The following is a 22,500-nucleotide window of genomic DNA, read 5'->3' on the forward strand; positions in this document are numbered from 1 at the left end:
ACATAATTGTGTATTTTTTCTTCTTAGATACTTTAATGTTCAAACAGAAGAAATCCGATGACGAACAAGAGCATTTTGGGGTCCAGATAGAACTCCCGACATGCATAGAGGCGAAGCAGACAACCAGGAGTTAAACTGGGAAACATCTGTTTTAAAAAAGTGATTCAAGAATGGTTGAGAGTTAGTCGTTTGAAGCTCTGTCCAATAATTCAAAATCATCATATTTTATTTCATGTTTGCATTCATTAATATGTTCCTTTATATTTCAGAATTCAGGGATTTATATCTGACAGTAAGATGAAAATGTATCGTCACCTCGGCAAACTCCGTGGGCAGCTGACATAGGTCACAGGTCACTTCTAGGCAATTAAATTTAAATATCACGCTGGAGCTCACCTGAGGACTAAATCTTTCTTTAATTTTAAATATATAGAGCCAGTAATTAAAGGATTTCTTGGTGCTGGCTTCTTATATATATTCAGAATATGATGATTGACGAATTTGTATTTTTCAACATAATAAGTCTTATACATCAGCGGTAAACTGGTAAGGAGAGGCAAATTTAAGGACCAAAGATACATCAGATTTTGATATGAAAACTTTGTTTGAAAATTTGTGAGGATGCTTAACAAAAAAGTTTGGATGGCAAGCAGATATCAACAAAATGGTGTGAAGACGACGTTTCTCCGCGGATTGAGGTCCAACTTGAAGACAAACTAAATTCCCAAGTAATAGGGTCAAAGCCTATGACAGCATTCATTCATCCACGGGATGGGTACTCTTCCATGCTGTACGGTTTAGTAATAAAAATATTGTAGCTCCAAGCCTCTGGTAGAAACACTAGATGAAAGCAGAAAGAATATATTTTTTATACATCTCCCGTTGCTAACCTGATAATTTCTTATCCTGTGATGCAAATTAATGTTTTAAAATTTCCGTTGCTAATGTCGAGATCATAACAGACAATGTGATATGAATACGATCGAATACCCTTCCAATTAACATTTCGATATTTATTTAATTCCTGCAAAACGTATATTCATAAATGTAGTTGTTTTATGTGGCCTTTCTTCTAAAGCATTAAAGGTAAAAACAAGTGAGTAAACGTATATAGTGTAGGATGGCCCACTCTTCAAGTGTATGTCTACGCATTTAAAGGTTAATAGCGACAGAAATTAAATCGATAAGATATTCATCCTTTGTGGTTAGCGAAGATCTGTGGGGTTTGAATGATTAATCTCTCTCTCTCTCTCTCTCTCTCTCTCTCTCTCTCTCTCTCTCTCTCTCTCTCTCTCTTCGCTGCCACACAAGCTTCGTATCGCATGCTATAATTTCTGATTTTATGACCAGAAGTTCAGAGAATTCTCCGAGACGTTATTACCTTTTTACAATGCCATCAAATAAATGGACATCCTATGCTTTAAAAGGAAAGAGTTTTTGTCAGGCTAACCATTCCAAGTCTTTGGCCGTTTTTCTGTAATTGTTCCTGTGAACGACCTCTGATCAGGCTACTTTGTTCGATTGAATATTTTCTTATGCCCTTGAATAAAGGAGGAATCTGCTGCTTCTGCTGTCGTTGTTCATGAATTTTGTGCCTTATTGACCGCTGCAGATAATTTAAATTGATTAGATATGAAACACATTCATATCTGAATAAGCCATATGATATTCTTGAAAAAGACTTATTTTTATTTTGTTTAATGTTTAACGAATTAATTAAATGGAAGCAGTTACAATGAAGGTGGATTTTTAGTGCGATCTTGACGAATGCAACTCACAGGCAGAAATTTGTTTTTCTAAAGGCCATGTCCTGTCGAGTCAGTTGTCTGGCGTACTTGAACCTTGATCCAATGATTCATTTAAGAGCTCTCTAGTTTTCACTAACAAGGACTAGAATGAAAGTCTGGCTGCTGTATATGGGAGTAGTGCCAACAGTACACATGCCTGGTACACTGTAATCATTATTAAAGGGTGTTTGCAGCGTTCCTCTCGGACCCTAGCTGCACGCATTTTTTAGCCTTTTACTTTAGTTCCATTCTAGCTTCCATTCTTTTATCTGTCTATCCAGCCTCTCTAACTGTTACTACTTATTGCAATTGTGGAGTTTTCTCTCAGTTTCACCTATAGATCCTTGTACTTCATCGTTATTTATTTTTTGGCTCTCTTCATATTGCTGTCATACACCACTCAAACTCATTTTCACTGTCTTAAGCACTGACTGGCTGGAAGTGCCTCATGCTTGGCTTCATAGCCTAAATTTCGTGATTTATTCCTAGGATTGTGTACACCAGGTTCTGTAGTGAGTCTTCTTCAGATTTAGATAATTGCTCATTTAGGTAGTAACCATCAACTCAGTAAGTACCACACGCCACTTGGCTTTCTCTACAAACGTTTTTGTAAGCATCTTTAGAAACACCCCCCTGCCACTGTGTTTTCATGTTTGTTTGTTTTTTTAATTCTCAGGCACAATGTCTTTATAATAACTTTCTTTAACATGTGTACAATTGTGGCATTAGATGTTATTTACTCAAAAAAGGTCATGTGATCGGTTTGCATAAGATTTTAAGTTGTTTTCAAACTGTTAAGCACAAACGTTTAACTAGAACACTAACCGTCCCATCGATCGTTGTTCAAAATTTTTTGTAAAAATATAACGCCAGGACTTGTATATTGTATGAAACTCAAACATTTGTACAGATTCACTGTGCAATATTAGACACGATGGTCTTGAACCTTATATATCTTCTTCATAACCATTACGTTAAGGGCTTCATCACAGTTTATTCCCAAGCTCATCACCACAGCGGTTTTGCTGATACGATTCATGCCTGCTGGGCTTGTGCACTACTATTTTTCTTGAACTTTTATCCGAGTTTATCTTCTTTATTCACTAACAGCTAAGTGTAACTTTTATAGATATGCTGCTCTAAATAGGAATCCTGCCCATACTTTCTTCAAAAATCTAGATTAAGAGTTACTGTGATGATATGTGAACTTGATGATATATGAACCTTGTATTGGACATGAATAATTCAGACCAAGCATCGGGTTCTCAGGAGCTGCAGTGTTATCTACGTGAATTTCAACTCTTCGGTGCAAGTTATTATATGTATAATAAAACGGCGTACATTCTTGGCAACGAGTTTGTTGAAGGTTTGATGATAACAGGTCACTGTCGACCTTTGAAACTTGAATGAAACCACATATTGGTGAACAAATAATATATTCAGAAGTACATACAGTTTCGGAGACATTAAAACCAAACTAAGGTGTTCATCTCCACACTGGAAAGGGAGCATGACGATCCGAAGCTGTACTGATGCGCTTCTGGAATAATTTTTTGTTCTCCAGCTTGTTATTGAAGGTTTGCTAACCTTTGATAAAGCCGGATAATAGGTACCATTTGAAGAGAGAGAGAGAGAGAGCAGTAAAGCTCAATTTTTAAAGTGTCCCGAGGATCTCCCTCCCTCCCTCCCTCCCCTAGCCTCGCCTCCGCAGCCAAGCATCCCCGAGAGACGAGAGAATGGAAAATGGGCATTGGTTATTGGGGGACGGGAGGGGATGGATTATACCTCGGTGTGCAGTTGTGCTGAATTGCGACTTTTGGAAAGAGTTTTCAGACAAATTGCTAATTTGCGTTACATATATTTGCGCAATGCCTGTAATATGTCATGCATAACTAATGAAATTACGCTGGTTTGTACTTTATATTTTCATGTCTGCCGATTCCAATTGGAATTTTGTGTTTGTGTGAAAATTATTTGACTAATAAAATGGTGGCCGTATGAACCCTCCCCCTAATGCCCCGACCCAACTCCCCAGGACACCTGGTCTCCTGCCTCGTTGTCCCTGCCTCGCTTAGCTGCCGCTTTTTCTCCTTCTTTCGTTGTTATTTGTCTCATGCCCAGCCTTATACGGATACCTTTTATAATTATGTTTAAGTTTTTAATGAATGTAAACCCGTCAAAAACGCAATAGTATGTTGCCTTGTACTTATACGCTATTTTTTTGTTTTAATTACACAGGCCGCTCTCACTGGTGTACTGTATGTGTGCGTGTGTCTTTCGTGTGTTCATTTTTTTTTTAAATACCGTACACTATACGCTGAATAAAATTGTTCATGTATGATTATTTATTGTTTAATCATTTATTTCTTTATTATATACCGTCACTTTCTACGAACTGACATCATCAGAACCTTATTATGAGCTGGTCTTCATTTTACTGCTTTTAGATAATTCCATTTTACGAGGAAACTTTTCCAAGAAGTATCTAAATTTTTTCCTAAATTATTTTCATCGGTTTTCAGCCAATAGGATTAAGGTGGGAAGTTTTGAAGGAGAAAAGCTTAGCGGCCTGGCTCTCCCACAGAATTTAAGTCTCTCCGAAAGAAATCAAGAGAAGCCTTACTTGATCTTACGTGTGTCATGGTTTTTGCCATTATATATATATATATATTTATATATATATATATATATATATATATATATATATATATATATTATTTATATATATATATATATATATATATATATATATATATATATATATATATATATATATATAAAAGTGAATGGCTTCTGTAGAAATCCAAAATGCTTGACAGACCCAGACAAAATTTTGCACATAGCCTCTATGTCACCCAAGAAAGGTCTTTAACTCAAAATCAAACCCCAACCCCTTGACAGACATACAAACACATACAAAACAAATGAAATTTTTGTTTTTACGTCACCTTTTCCTTCAGTTTTCTGGGTTTATTCTTATTGTTCACCTAACGCTTCATCTTTTCTTCTGGCACTGCCAGAAGTACGATTAACCTACAACAATAAATCCCATGTAACGCAAATTTTTATCATAATTTATGATAATAATTAATATAATTGTTTATTACCTCTATAAAATGTACATTGAAAACCTAAATCAATAAGTTCTTTCTGTAGTAAGCGAACCCAAGTCTACACATGCATAGTAGTGGCTTAACGCAACAATTTCAGGCAATAATCACAAGTCATTTGCCCCACCCATTCATACATATGGTTGAAGATGTTATAATAATAAGTAAATAAACACTCCCTTTTTGTGTACGGTGTTAAAATGGTCCTACACAAGATCCTACGTCATTTATTACTCAACATCATGTAGGAAGAAACACGTTGGTGGCTGTGCTAAAATAATCGAAATATCGCTCTGGACACTACAGGAGTTGGAATTAAATATTGTGCGAATTGGCAAAAAACTTCATTGCATATGGAAGATAAGTTTCTTTTCACGTTGGTTGGTGCTGATTACCTGGAAGAATGACTGAAAATTCTAGATTAAAACTTTACAGGAATGTAGATCATTACATTTGGAAGTCTTTTCCGAAAGGCACTTGGAGGGTAAACGTATTGGATGCAAATAGGGATTTAAGAAATGGCAACTACTGCACTTTGAGTAACTTGAAGTGCTCACAGCTCACACAACATGTCAATATATACATTTTGCTGATGTATCATACACAGTAAAGAATAGTATTCCCATCATTTAGGAAAATAAAATTATTGTTTATGGTTATATATTGAATGATATATATTCATTTCTATCTTTTATCAATGCATATTTATTCAGAACAATAAATACCGATTGCCTAACATTCCTCCAAGAAGGGAAAGATTTTGTTTGAGTGATGATTACATTATTGTACGAATTAACCAAGTTTATAGATGCCGTACCTATAACTTTATACGCAATTCTGTGTTAAGGAATTTGATGTCATTGTAAAGATAATGAATTGTAATTTATTATGTTATGTTAAAAACGTCCATAAAACAAATATAAAAAATGCATATCACAAGTTAAAGTTAACCGTATAAGAAAGTGTTTTTCCCCTTTTTTCTTAATAGGATGAGGGGATGGAAGGCTAACTCTTGCAACAGTTCACTTAATAATAGGAAAGAAGGAAACGGCACAACAGTATAGATTTAAAAAAAAAAGATGCCTATTCTCATACAATATTGATGAATGAGTTTAAATTAGAACTGAGGGGTTGGTTCAGTTTTTTATGAATTGGACAGTGAAGTTTACTTTCATTATAGTAACACATATCATAAACAGATATCATTGGCCTAGGCCTATACCAAATTGTCTGTATCACATGGAAATATTGTTTTAGATTTTTATTGTATGATTTGGACTTATAACGGCTTACAAATAGCGTTGAAGGGTCTAACAGTGAAATGATAACACCTATACATAATTTATTCATATTTTGATGAGAGCATTTGAGATACTTCCCAGATGAAATACCGTGGCAAACTGTCACAAAATAGGTGCCAACCTGTCGACACATGCAATTGCTTATCAGTCTGACCAGAAGATATTTAGGTAAAATACCATCAGTTCATCTGTTTTGGTGAGTGGACTGCCTCCGCCCACAAACTGTTGTCTACATGTAAACGTTAATGGCAGCTTCGATGAACTGACAGATGAAATGACAGGTAAACTTGGGGGTGTTAGAGAGGAGAAAGCGGGAGAGAGAGAGAGATAGTTTATTGAATGTCAGTCAGAGTTTTTCTGGGCAGCACCAGGTTGGTCAGCTAGTATATATATATATATGTATATATATATGTATGTATGTATGTATGTATGTATGTATGTATGTATGTATGTATGTATATTCATATTACTTTCTTCTGAGTTAATTACTTCTATCATACACACACACATATATATATATATATATATCTATATATATATATATATATATATATATATATATATATATATATATATATATATATATATATATATATATATATATATATATATATATATATTTTATATTACATATATATATATATATATATATATATATATTTTTTGCATGTGGTGCTTTTTTTCGTTTTTGAATTGATGGCTTCAGCGGTTTTTGGCTTTCCGATTCTCAGCTATTATTTTGGGATTAGATTCCAATGCAATACCATTCTCCAATTGGTTGCGACATGTGTGTGTGTGTGTATACAAACACAAACACACATTATATATTTGTGTGTGTATGATTCTGTAGGTTTATGTCATCATCATCACCACCTCCAACACGGCTAGACGCTTGGGGCCTCTATGAAACTCTGCCACTCTCGTCTTTCATGTGCTTTATCTTCCACAAATCTCCACTCATCTCCGATCTCCCTTTTCACAATTCTCATCCAAGTAGGTCTGGGTTTACCAACTTTTCTGGGGCCCACAGGAGCCCAGTTGGCACTGTCACGCAATATTTTGTCAGCGGCTCTGCAAGACTTGTCCAAGCCGTCTCCATATTCCTTTCTTAATTATCTCATCTACATAAGGAACTTCGTGATTTTTATTATGTTATAATCTCTTCCTCGATCCTGCCAGCTGACTCCCAAGTCTTCCAAAAGCTTCATTCTCAGATCGACAAAATCTAGTAGACAGTTTCATCGTCTTACCATGTTTCATGTCCATGTTGCAATACAGATTGTTGTAGGCTTACATATAATCTTTCATAGGTGGCAATTTCAGTCCGTATGATTTTCAGATCTTATTCCGCCTACCCAAATGTTGGGTTTGCCGGATTTTACTCTCATTAACTACTTCGCTAATCCTTTCTCAATGTAATGTTTTTTTTCGCTCATTTACTTCTGTTTTCCTCAGATTTAAGAGTCATCTCTCTAGTTATATGAATATTGTAAATCTTGTTGTGTTTTGCTGATTAAAACAGCATCATCCTTATATTCTTTGTTTGTTAAGTTCTTGTCGGCACTTCAGTTTAAACCTCTTTCGTCTAAGAGCGCGGCTAAGAGTTTCATGGGTCGTGGCTGAAAGTTTCATACTGCATTATACCATGTACAGAAAACTCAATTGTGCCGAAGAAACTTGGGCGCATTTTTTTACTTGTTTATTATTGATTCCACCTCGTAAACTGTGAATTAATAATTTATAAAAACATTCAGGTATTCGTCAGCTTGTGATAAATCAAGTTATCATACCCCCTCCCCCCGTATCTCTTATTCACGTCCTCACAAACATGTTCCACCCAGCGTTTCTTTCTTCATCTTCTTCTGGTATTGTTATTGTCTCATCTCTTTTTACAGCTATAGTCCTCTTTTGCTTTTCACCCTTGGATATACGTAGTTGATTACAGACCTCGTGCTGCTTTTCGTTCTTCATCTCATCCCTCTAATTTGTCTGCATTTATCTTTTGCTTCTTGCTTATTCTTAGTGTATTCCAGGCTTCATCTGATATCCAAGATTTTTCATCCTGTTACTTCATCTCCTTGTGCATATTTTCCAGAGACTAATATACATTTTCCACGTTAGAGCGGTCTTTATTGATTACCTGCTCTTCGAGAAATATGATTTATAGAACTGCAAATCTATTTCGACATTCAGTCACAAATAACTCTATGATGTTCGTCTGCAAGAAGCTTTACAATATCAAATCCAGATACTCTGTCTATATATATTAAACACACATTATATATATATATATATATATATATATATATATATATGCGTGTGTGTATGTACACACAATTCGGTTAGGCTTACTGGATACATTGGTGTCCATTAATAAAATATAAGTGAATTACTTCACATGCAATACTGAAGTTTTGGACATGCAGTATTCATGTATGGTTATTTATCATAAAATGCAGCTAAGAACTAATTTTTCGGACTTAAAACTCGTGTGAAGATAGTGACTAACATATTTTTATGTGTATGCATTCTCGGTTACGGAAATACTCTTGTACTGTCAAGTCAATCATAAAAACAATACTCACATACACTCTTAAATGTTGTGAAATGACTCCTACCCTAACACAAGGATGATAAGACGTTCTTTTTTTCTCAAAAGTATACTATCTTTGCTTCAGTTATGCAATGTAAGCAAGTAATCTTTTTATATATCTTGCTGTCTCATCAATAAGATGTCTCCTGGTCACTGTTAAGTTATTGATAATCCTTTTCAGTTGCTTCGTAGAATACAAAACTTTTGGTGTTGCTCACCGTGTTGTAAATAAAAGGTTTTCGAGCTTTTGAAGATCATATAATTTTTCCAACACTAAAGAGCTTCCTTCCAAGAGGCTGTGTCTTCAAAGAAAATACAGGACGGTCACTGCCACATTTTTGGTATTAATGCTGAATCGTGGATGAGGCCCCCGTGCAGAAAACTTCCACATCATCAGCCTTTTCAAACATCTTTACCAGAGGCTTATTAATAGCTATCTTGGTACCACTATTGCATTTCCTGGCTCATGCCTCCCTTTGTAATGCCTCTCACGAAATCTGCCCACCAGTTTCTTGCTCTTTCCCTTCTCCTCCCTCGTGACCATCCGAATCATAGCCTACACTCTGTCTACAGCTGATCTCCAACCATCATTGCAAAATACCGAAACCGTCTGAAAACACTCGGATCCTTTTGACCACTTCCGCAAATCTGTATATTTCTAAATTATTTAGCTTCATTGGCATTCAGCATCCACAAATCACTTCCAGAAAGAAAAGTTGTCTTTAGAAGTCTTTCATACATATCAAATTTCACTTTGCCTATTCTGCACCTCACTTCTTACCGATTTATTTATTCCTGAATACCTAAATTGCTTCCATTCATTCAGTTCCTCATTGGACGGGTGGGTACCGTTCTCAGCTATCGCTCTACTAGCCCCACGTTCGATTATCCGACCTGCCCATAAAGAATTAGAGGAATTTATTTCTGGTGATAAACATTCATTTCTCACTATAATGTGGTTCGGATTCCACAATAAGCTGTAGGTCCCGTTGCTAGGTAACCAATTGGTTCGTAGCCACGTAAAATAAATCTAATCCTTCGGGCCAGCCCTAGGTGAGCTGTTAATCAGCTCAGTGGTCTGGTTAAACTAAGGTATACTTACTTTAACTTGACTTCTATTCAGCCTCCATCCATATTAACATTCATTGCTCCAATATCTCGGTTTCCATTAAATTTTAAGCCCTTACGTGCACTTGCTCACAGTTACCTCAACTTTCTGCTCATGCAAAATACTTCCAAACTTTTTCACTAGTCTCAACAGTTTCTTTTCACTATCCTCAGTTAGTTCTGTATCACCCAAAAATGAAATCACTACACTCCGCTCACGGCCCATTTTCTTGTCATATGACAACATTGCGCGTATATTTATTTTACTTTCTCTGACTCATTATGTATATACTGTATAATATATATATATATATATATATATATATATATATATATATATATATATATATATGTATATATATATATATATATATATATATATATATATATATATATATATATAGAGAGAGAGAGAGAGAGAGAGAGAGAGAGAGAGAGAGAGAGAGAGAGAGAGAGAGAGAGAGAGAGAGAGAGAGGCTCTCTCTGTCTCTCTCTCTCTCGCTCTAAAACAAACTTACATTTGAGTAATCTATATGGCAACGTGCCGTCTTTAAACATCTATAAGTGTTGATATTTGCGTAACGCAATTATGCAACGATGCGCATTTATTTATTCTAACGTATATGCGCCACGTTTCCCAGCACTTCAATTACGGCTGCTTTCATTAAACTCTATCATATACAGCTGAAAGCTTGGCACGATGAATGAATAATATATATGTTAATGACCCCATCCCCAGGTCAAATAGGGTCATATTCTATTTCTGTACCTGTTTTAAGAACAGCATCAATCTTCTTACTTTTCTAAGATTCTCTGGTAGCGGTGGCCCATCCTGGGTCAGCAGATTCATTCTCCCTCGTCGACTCCTCTCACTGAACCTATTCTTAAACAAAGGCCTACTGGAATTAAATGAGGTACAAAACTAGACTTTTTTTTGCAAATTTAAGGAAAGTAATTCAGGAAAAACTACGGTCATGAAATGGAGTGAATTCTACCCCCTATAAATGGAACTCATCACTAGAGGAAATTCTGATTCACAAATATTCAGATTAATGATTCTAGACCAACCAATACTTGTGACCAACACCCTGGTAACCAAACAAAGTAAAAAGGTCTTAATTATTCTAGACCCAAGATAAATGTCATAGAGTATGTTAAAATAAACACCACTTCCAAAATATTCGTCCTCACAGGATGAACCCAGAATTCCTGTTAAAAGAAACATATATTAAAACCTGAAATCGTGTTACATGACTTCAATATTCAGAACAGAAAAATGTACAGTGGAGAACTGGATGGGAAAATGCATAATGGAGACAGAGGAATTTCACTGCAGCACAACTGGGTATTTCCACATCATGTTTGGAAAAGATATGTGTTCATGAGTTATGGTACTCACTTTTCTATGGCCGCAGATAAGGTATTTTCTCGGTGGTGGTTCTTAAACATTGCACCACAAACAAATTAGACCCAGCCACAAAAGAAGTTCCCCCATGAGTGTATGTTCCTCTGATAATATACCATTAGAGAGTGCAGCACACATACGCACCCACTTAATTACTTCTTACCGAAAAAGTGACGACCCCGGTTCAGTGTTCGAAGATCACGCTGTCTCCACGCACTTAAATCCTGATCACGGTCAGGAAAGCACAAATGCATGTGTCAGATACCCCGCTATATCTAACCATGTAAACCTCCAACGTCGACACAACTGCACCTGCAGCGTATGTGTTTCTGACAGGCCAGCAGGTAGTTCTTCAAAGACTTAATATATAGGCTTAATACATGAAAATTTAAAGCAGTTGAAAATATGAATAACATTTGATGTGGTAAGGTGAGTTATTGAATTGCTGCATGCGTAACAAGGGCAAGCTTTGAAGACTTAGAAGTATTCTGTTCTCAGTATGTCTCCCAGATTTTATTTTCTGAGAGAGAGAGAAATGTATATAATTTAATGGTTCTATCCGGCGAGGAAAACGACTATCTTATGGACTGCCACACTTTTTAATTATGATATGGTAGGCTATGAAGTAAATATACATTTATATAGTGTACCTTTTCTCCTCCCCGTTAACTTTCCAGCAGATACACGGTGGACTATTTTGGTTTACAAAGGTATTTGTATACATGCCCAGTGCGTTACTTACTTGCACGGGTCGACCGTGAGATTTTTTCGTCTGGCAAGAACGCTATCACAAATTTTGTATGTTTGTTATATTATGGCTTCTTGTACTTCTCGAATTAGTATTTACCCTCTCTCTCTCTCTCTCTCTCTCTCTCTCTCTCTCTCACACACACACACACTCCTTTTTTGTGCTGGATTTTAGTTTTGTAACATCATTAGTCAGTGCCCTTGATTTCTTGCTCTCAGTCTTTCACCCACAGACGTACGCTTAGACTGTTGACATACAAGAGTCCCCTCATTCACTTTTTGGACTCAGTTTCGATGATCCCATAGAAGGTAATCTCGACTACATCTTTCTCTTTAAAGAAAAATGACCTCTTGACATTTCCCTATATATGCGCATACTTTCTCAACATTCTCAACATTCTCTCTCTCTCTCTCTCTCTCTCTCTCTCTCTCTCTCTCTCTCTGAACCATATTACGAGTTTTATGTCCATTTTAAAGGATGTCTACAGTATATGTTTAGATCGGTTTTGGACTGTTTCTGTTATTAATATCTGGAGTATAAAACCATTTTAGTGCAAACAAATATCATGACATCTGAGCTTCAACTCATGATGAGGACACCCATCTTGAAGTAATCCTGGTACTGGATTAAACAAGGGGAGGCTAGGGGATTAACAAAAATAACAGATTATCTAAAGTTTCTCTTTTAAATCTCCGAACATCTTGTGCAGAGTGGAGTCAAGAGTATTTAGACCTGGACCGAAATTAATATTTTCATTTGTTAGCGACATCAGTGAAAATTTGTGTAGAAAATATTATTACATCTCGTTGTTATTACTACTACGGGATTAACTAGTCAGTTCTATTTGATGTTTTTACATAGGTATACAAAAGGAATATTATCCTTTGGTTACTTCGAAAAGGATATTTATGTTGATTTATTTTGGCATTTAACTGATTACTCTGCTTATATTTTATGTCACAATTCAGTTCCCCTAGTAGAATATATATATATATATATATATATATATATATATATATATATATATATATATATATATATATATATATATATATATAAATATATAAACGTGCCATGTCAGACTACGGAGCACTCTGCTCACGTTTCCTAGGTCTGTGGGTTGCTCCTGGGCTACAACCACCCATTAGTTTGGCATGTGGTCAAATATATATATATATATATATATATATATATATATATATATATATATATATATATATATATATATACATATATATATATATATATATATATATATAAATATATTTATGTATATATATATGTGTGTACGTGTATGTATGTATGTATATATATGTATATATACAGTACATATATATATAAATATATTTATGTATACACATATATTAAATATGTATATTAATGTATATACATATACATATACATATTATATATATATATATATATATATATATATATATATATATATATAATATATATATTTTGAGAAAAGGGGTTAAATAAGTTTGTTCCTTTTATGAACAGTCACAGATGCATGAGATAGCTGCTTGGAAGACACCAAAAGTGCGCTCTTTTTCTCCAGCTCAATGAGGCTAATTGCACTTTTGAGAAAGGGGTTAAATAACTTTCCTCGTTTCTCGGCAATAGCTGCTGATTACTGCTCCAATACATGGTAGAGGAAGGTGCAACGCGGGGAAGTGATCATGCAGAAACACCTCTGTATGCTTTTTATGAATATAATTTATATGTATGTATGTATATATATATATATATATATATATATATATATATATATATATATATATATATATATATATATATATATATATATATATATACTATATATATATATATATATATATATATATATATATATATATATATATATATATATATATATATGTATATATATATATATATATATATATATATATATATATATATATATATATATATATATATATATATATAATATAATATATAAGAAATCACAAAAAGTATCTAAGCGCGTGATTTTCATTATTAGCTGAAATCACTGGGAAAGTTCAAATGAAATGACATAGCGCCAAGTACTTTCGTGTATTTTAACACATCTTTGGGGCACAAATATATATATGTATACTGTACATATGTACATATATATATTGTATACATATATATATATATATAATAACACTTCAACTTAACAGACTTCTGTACTTATCAGTTCCACTATTATTATAATTTTTTTACTGTGCTTCCATTTTAGCTGTTATACATTTTTGAATAAATCTCTTACACTGTTAAGTGTAAAGTACGGGTTAGTTTAGGTCTGGAAGTGTGGAATTTTTTTTAGGTGTGAAACATCTAAAAAATGTTCAAGTGCAGGTTATGAAATGGGGAAAATGTACTTTGACAGACTGTTACTTATCAGAAAGCCAGACTCCCAAACGATTCTATTATAGTGTGTGTGTGTGTGTATGCATATATATATATATATATATATATATATATATATATATATATATATATATATATATATATATATATATATATATATATATATATATATATATATATATATACTGTATATATATATTATATATACAGTATATATATAAATACATGAATTTTCAACTCTTATACTCTTGTGACTTTTTCATATTCACAAATATCAAGTCACAAATAACGTTTGGTGTCCGATTCACCGTACCTCGGGAATTTCTTTCACCCAAGGGTAATTACAATTAGACAGTGTTTCGTAACCTGCAGGATTCGTACCGTTGACTTTGACCACTGAGTAATCTCTCGAAAGCTCAGTGGTCACTATCTATCGTTTTTTCTAAACAAGGAAACGGCACGAGTCCTGCTCATAACGATACGCGTATCAGTTATAATTACCCTTGGTTGTAAGTTACTCCTGAGGTATAGAACTGGGTATTGAACGTTAAACGATATTTTGATATATATATATATATATATATATATATATATATATATATATATATATATATATATATATATATATATATACATATATACATACATACATACACAGACACACACATATATATATATTGTATATACATACATATGTTTATTAAAAAGAGAAATTTAGAATGTAACCAGTTCCCACGCAGTAAGGATATTCAAGAAGCCAGCCTCAACGAACCCTGGTAATTAATCATTAAAGTTCACTGGTGCCTTTATTCATGAACGAAGGTCCTCATCTGATTTTATAAGTAATTTGAAGTTCGTTTGCGAGTTACGTATCTGTCTTTGTTGTTACTTTTTGAGCTTATTATTTTTTAGTAACTTATTTTTTTTTTATGTAACTTGACTTGGTTTATCAAGGTTTTCAGCATTGTCAGAATGCATGCCGCACTTCACTCTCATTTTCCTCTTCCTTATTATCTTAAGTTTTTATATCCTTCCTTTGTTAAGTATTATAACGTTGCCTTTATCCTGTTGCTTCCGTATGCTCCTTTAGCTCTTCATCCAACTCTCTTTGACTATTTCTTCATCCCTTCCCAGCCTCTCCTCTTACTTTATTCCCCCTACATATTCCCTTCATTTGATTTTCCTGATTTCGTCTCCGCCCTTAAATAAAGTTGCCGTTGAGGAAGTTCTCTCTCACATAAGCATTCACTTTCGTCATCTCTCTCAGACTCCCTAATCCTTTTCCTATTCATAATGTTTATCAATTTCATTTCCTTCATTTCTTCCCTCGCTTCTTTCAGAAAAGAAAATCCCTTATACCGTAAAGGAACGTTCAGCTCTTTTATTTGCCTTCCCCTTTTCATATCCTTTCGTCATTCATGTGTTCTTCCGTTAGTTTTCCCCAATCCCTGCTCCCTCTTTTTCCTCTCTTAAGATGCCTGTATTTCCATCCCTTCTCCCTTAATTTTTTTACAAGATTTTCTGGTTTCCCTCTCTTCATTTTTCTCTCATCATTTCCCCATTTCCATCTCATCTTTCTGCCACATCTCGTCTAGGGATTCCCCATTCATTTTTCTTCCTTCATCCTCTTTTTATTTTTATTTGGAATACAAGTTCCTGTACAGGACATGTATCACATTCTATAACGTACTATAGTCGGGAGCTGTAACTGAGCTTTCAGTTCTGTTACAGTTCCCGCCTTTTCGCATTCGCGCAATTCTCTCATTCTTTTCTCCGTTTCTTCCCCTTTTCTCCTCCACTTCCTTCCACAGATAAAGTTGCCATACAGAAAGACCCTGTCACCCTGAGAAACGTGTACCGCTGCATTTGTCGTATGACAAAGAAAGACTCGTCTCTTCGATGGCAAAACGAGTTCCGAAAGTCTTGCCTCGTCACTCAGGTACCCCGAGCGGCTTCTATGATGAGCAAATTATGTGCATAAATTTTCCCGGAGTAGAACGATAGAATCCGTCCATTATTGCCTTGCAAAGTACGTCGTGGGAGTATTATTCATCTGTTTCTGTACGTCTGTCTGTCTGTCTGTTCGTAAACTGGGCTCATCAGAATGGGTCTCTTATGCTTTAGAATTTCGAAGATTAGCTTCATGGACATGTTTATCGCCCTTGATGAGGTATAATTGCTCAGTGTGATTTATTGTGTCAGGAGTGCTCACTGCTGATGTTTTTAAGAAATCCCGCTTCGTCATCGAGACGGTCAGCATTGTTATCAAGTCAGTTTGACTAATGGAAAGCTGCGAATCGTCAGAGTAGCCAGAGGCTATAATACTTATTTCAGGCGTACTTTTGTTTTACGTCTTTATTCCTGTCTGAAAGCATTCAGTTATCCTAACTGAATGTTTGAAACAACCACTGTTGTTTGTTGGTCTTTGTTGGTGCTCGGTTGTATTGTTTGAAAACTTTTCATTTTCGTTTTGCTTTTTTAATATATCAATATTCTCATTTTCAGTTTTGATAATTATTTGATTTCTTTTTCCTTTCTCATTTTTAATCATCATTATGATCATTATTGATTCTGAAATGTACACGAGTTAGCGGCAAATTCATGCATTTCTTCGCGTCGTCGTTTAATGAGTATTCTGGCATACAGCAACTGTCTTGGTGATGATAAGGCCAACTTCCACCGACGTTTTCAAAGACCGACGGGCTTCCTGAAGTTGACCTTTATTGCCTGAGAGTTATTATGGCGTCGTAGTCACTGAGCAGCGTTACTTTTAGTGTGATAAAAGGCATAACTAACGGATGCAATTTCATCTGAGAAATATGTGAAAATCATTTGTTTGCTAATGAAAATTTACACACACACACACACACACGCATATAAATATATGTGTGTAATTATATATAATTATATATATATATATATATATATATATATATATATATATATATATATATATATATATCTTTCTTTCTTTTTCTTTTAACGTGCTTTTATTCCCATTTTTGTATGAAGCACGATGCCTTCTTTGAAGGACTTTTGATTTGGCTTTGGGGTAGACCTGTGGTCTCGATCGGCTGCCCTGCCTGACATCGCTTAGACCCCGGTACGTATGTTTCATGTATCATACCAGACCCAACGCCCTTTCTTCCCAGCAGCGAGAAGTTATTGCGCGGGTATGGCGAGCGTTCGAGACGTGTGAGATGTTTGTTATGTTTTTAGAAGGTGTTGTAGTGGCTTTGTTTTGTGTGTGTATTTAGTCTGTAACATCCATTTGCTTTTAAGCAAACCTATCCGTTGATTACATATATAATCCCGGGATGTCTACACGGATAGCAAAGTGTCTGCCTCTCTGATCAGCCGGCTTGCGGGATTGAACCCGCGCCACAGACCTCTACGAAGTCCGAAGCTGCTGCAACCCAGCCATCGAGGCCATATATATATATATATATATATATATATATATATATATATATATATATATATATATATGACTATTTATCACATCACCGTGATTCCATACAATCGTCCGTCCTTTAATATCTGGCTCTACCTCGGAAATAATATATTTTCGGTTACCGAAGGGGAATTTTTAGCTTATTATCAACTAAAAATTCCCTTCGGTAACATATATGAAAATATATTATTTCCGAGGTAGAGCGAATTGGACATTAAAGGACGTTTGTAGCTTTCTGATAATATATATATATATATATATATATATATATATATATATATATATATATATATATATATATATATAGTGTGTGTGTGTGCGTGTGTGCTTGTGTGTGTGTGTTTGTATTTGTGAGTATATACTACAAGTTAGTTACAAAGAGGGATGGAATAAAACTAAGTCCAATATTGAAATTAGTCCGTCCTTTTGTAATTTTGTGATGTAAGGTGGTGCGCCATGTGAGATTTAAACCCACGTATTGATGTAGTTTATGTCCCAGCCACATTTCCCTAGTGTTTCTGCCCATTCCCATGAAGTCTTTGGAAAAAAATTTCAAGAAGGACTGAAACATATTACGAAAGATTTTAAGTTCAGTACTTCGGTAATTTCAAAAACCGATTACATAACAAAATGTTTGATGTACTGACACATCCTTGTATGAAAATGCAAGTAAAAATAATTTTGAAAAGGATAAAATTGAATTTGGTGAGAAGGAATAACTTAAGCGCTTCACAACCCAGGGAGCTTTTGTGCTTACCCCTTTGACAAAATTGAAACTAACACCTCTTGTGGAATAACACGTCACATACTACTCTTAATAAGAATGTAGATCTGGTGGAAAAGCTAAATATGGTAAATGTGAGTTCTGATTTCAGACTCGTGTTCCGTAAGATTGTTCACCAGAGTTCATGTGAGCGATTTTTTACCATTTTTAAAGGGAGAGCTCAGTCATTGTGATTTGCCTCTTACTTCGAAATACAGATAGAATTGATTAAATTATGTATAATGGACAGTGAATTTGCATTTCATTAGAAGTTTTGTGCTAAAAAGTTGGGAACGACTATGGGGAATCCCCTTTCACCTTTCCTGGGTGATCTGCAAATGGAGTTTTATGAAAACAGACTTTTCAGTACTTCCAAGAAGAGCAGTATTGTTGCTCTATTTTGATGATGTTATATTCTTACGGCCATTATCCGAAAATGTAAAAGTATTGCTTTGAGACATATTAGAATAATTTTCACCCTTAAAAAAAGAGAAAGATGGAGTGTTGTCATATCTGGATGCTACCATTCCCCAAATTACTAGGAAATTTGAATTTTCATTATATAAAAGCCTACAGACTGTGTTCCTATGACACTACCTCTCTGATCACAGTGATGAAATGAAGAAATCCACATTTTTATCAGTGCTTGTCCGTGCTCTGCGAATATGTTGCGTACGTTGTGTACACACACATTATGTTCGTGTGTATGTATGTATATATATGCACATATATGTACATGTGTATATATATATATATATATATATATATATATATATATATATATATATATATATATATATATATATATATATATGCAGAGCCTCGATGGCTCAGTCGGTTACAGCAGCAGCTTCGGACTTCGTAGAGGTCTGTGGCGCGGGTTCAAACCCGCAGCCGACTGATCAGAGAGGCAGACACTATGCTATCCGTGTAGACATCCCGGGATTATATATGTAATCAACGGATAGGTTTGCTTAAAAAGCAAATGGATGTTACAGACTAAATACACACACACAAAACAAAGCCACTACAACACCTTCTAAAAACATAACAAACATCTCACACGTCTCGAACTCTCGCCATGCCCGCGCAATAACTTCTCGCTGCTGGGAAGAAAGGGCGTTGGGTCGGGTATGATACATGAAACATACGTACCGGGGTCTAAGCGATGTCAGGCAGGGCAGCCGATCGAGACCACAGGTCTACCCCAAAGCCAAATCAAAAAGTCCTTCAAAAGAAGGCATCGTGCTTACCCCATACAAAAATGGGAATATAAGCACGTTAAAAGAAGAAGAAGAAGAAGAAGATATATATATATATATATATGCAAACACATTATATGTACATATGTGTATATGTATTATGCTGTATATATACATATGGATATGTATATATTTATATACATATACATATAAATGCGTACACACAGATGTATATAATATATATATATATATATATATATATATATATTGTGTATATATACTCACAACTATAGACGTCTGCCCTTTAGAAGGGGTCTTACCAGAAGGTATTTAGTCTTCAGATTACTTACATTAAATGTATGTGTATATACATTTAATGCGTGTATATATACGTTTGAGATAGTAACGCAATTTCCATTTATAGATTTGTTCTGGCCCTGACAGTTAAAGTGACTAGAAACTCTCCAGAGCTTCAGTAAACGGTACCAGAAATCATCAGTTTCCAGTAACTTCTAATTTTAAGAATCATTCTCCTCTTAACTCATAGCATTAGTGAACACAAAATTTATAGAACTTTTCAGTGCCTGGGTTATTCTTATTCTGGAAACAGTGAAAAGTTCATAGATTTAACTTTTTATTGTAGATGACATATGTGGAGCGATACCAGGAACGAGCAGAACACTTCGAAAATGACATTTCATGAGCCGATTGTAAATCTTGACCTTTGGAATAGTATTTTTATTTCTACATCGGCTCTATTTGTTTCACTAGTACGAAGTTTGTGATATTTCGTGTTACCAGAGTGACACCTTATTTTACACAAATAGTTTACTTACTGAACTTTACTTTGTAGATGACATTATCATCAAATCATCGTATGTGTAGAGCCGCAGCACCCATAGATTCATGTTTTCATATTATATTACCAGCGGTTCTTTAATCCTTTCGATTCCTTTTCTATGTATGATACACACATAATTAATCACATGTTTTCACCATTTGTATTTTATTTGCATTCAGCATATACTCTTCACTTTCAGATGAGACGGTTGTCGTAATTTATTCCCTTCAGCAATCAACCCTTTGCAAAGATCGTGCTTCCTTCTTTGTTCCTCTTATTCTGTTATTCACCTATTCATGGCTCCTTCCGTTCTTCGTTACAGTTACTCTCAGGCACTTAGATGGATCAGCCACTTACATTCTCAGAACAAAATTTATTGCTCAATCACCCTGCTTTCCATGTACCCTTGTGTATTCCCCTATTATCAACTGTCAGTGCTTCTCTTGTTCAGACGGCATTAATACGGTCTCTGCATTGCTGGTTGCCCGCTTACCGAATTATCGTTACCTTTAGTTAGTTCTTCGATGATTGGCCAGTATTGTACACAATGAAAACTAGAAGGATAACGTTTTCTCTAAGCGCCCTTCCCAAGGGGAAAAGGCATGTGGAGAAATTCTGTATAAAAAGGCATGCTGAGGAATTACAAATATATACATATATATATATATATATATATATATATATATATATATATATATATATATATATATATATATATAGATAGATAGATAGATAGATAGATATGATGTTTGAATATATGTGCATATAAAGATAGATAGCCTACCAATTGAGGTATCCATAACGAAAATTGATCAATATTTAGGAGTTATGTGCAGTCGTATAAAGGGCAGAGAACATCCGGCGGTGAGAAAAGAATAAATGGCCTTTCGGAGATAAAAAAGAGAAAACGAGATTCACTGTTATCTTGCGAAGTCGTTATGACATGAATCATTCATAGGTTGTGTAGATTCAGCGGGGTAAAACGTGGAAGAAAAAGTTAAGTATACCTTAGTTCTACCAGACCACTGAGCTGATTAACAGCTCTCGGAGAAAACCCGAAGGATTAGACTTATTTTCGTGGCTAAGAACCAGTTGGTTACATGAACGGATCCTACAGTTGTTGTGGAATCCGAACCACATTATAGCGAGGAATGAATTTCTATCACCAGAAATAAATTCCCTAACTCTTCATCAGCCGGCCGGGGAATTGAACTCCGGCCCATCGAGTGACAGTCCGCAGCTCTACCGACTCACCCAACAAAACGTGGAAGATATCATAACATTGCGAAGCTGCTTCTCTCTTCCTTTCGACAGGAGAAAGCGACTGACACAGGCAGTTTTCTTTGAGCCTTCACTGTCCCCTTTCAAAGGGAAGTTGCTGGTTCCTTTTTTGAAGGTGCGTAGTTTTTGTTGTTTTGTTGCCCCTGCTGACTTCGTGGTTCTTAATTAACTTACTCAGGGTACGTTACTATTTGTGGCTTTTGTTTCATGTTGGCTATCATTCTTGTTGTTGCTTGTGTAGGGAAATTATTATTATTATTATTATTATTATTATTATTTGTGTAATAAAAATCCACAATTATATAGTAAGTATATTACTATGTAAAATAAACCAAAGACTTTCGAACACTTGAACGGTGTTCCTCATCAGTGCACTGATGAGGAACGCCGTTCAAGTGCTCGAAAGTCTTTGGTTTATTTTACATATTTTACATAGTAATATATTTACTATATAATTGTGGATTTTTATTACACAGACTGTTTTTCACGAAATTGTGAATCTACTACTACTATTATTATTATTATTATTATTATTATTATTATTATTATT

This window comes from Macrobrachium rosenbergii, chromosome 3, assembly GCF_040412425.1.
Source record: "Macrobrachium rosenbergii isolate ZJJX-2024 chromosome 3, ASM4041242v1, whole genome shotgun sequence".
Classification (NCBI taxonomy): domain Eukaryota; kingdom Metazoa; phylum Arthropoda; class Malacostraca; order Decapoda; family Palaemonidae; genus Macrobrachium; species Macrobrachium rosenbergii.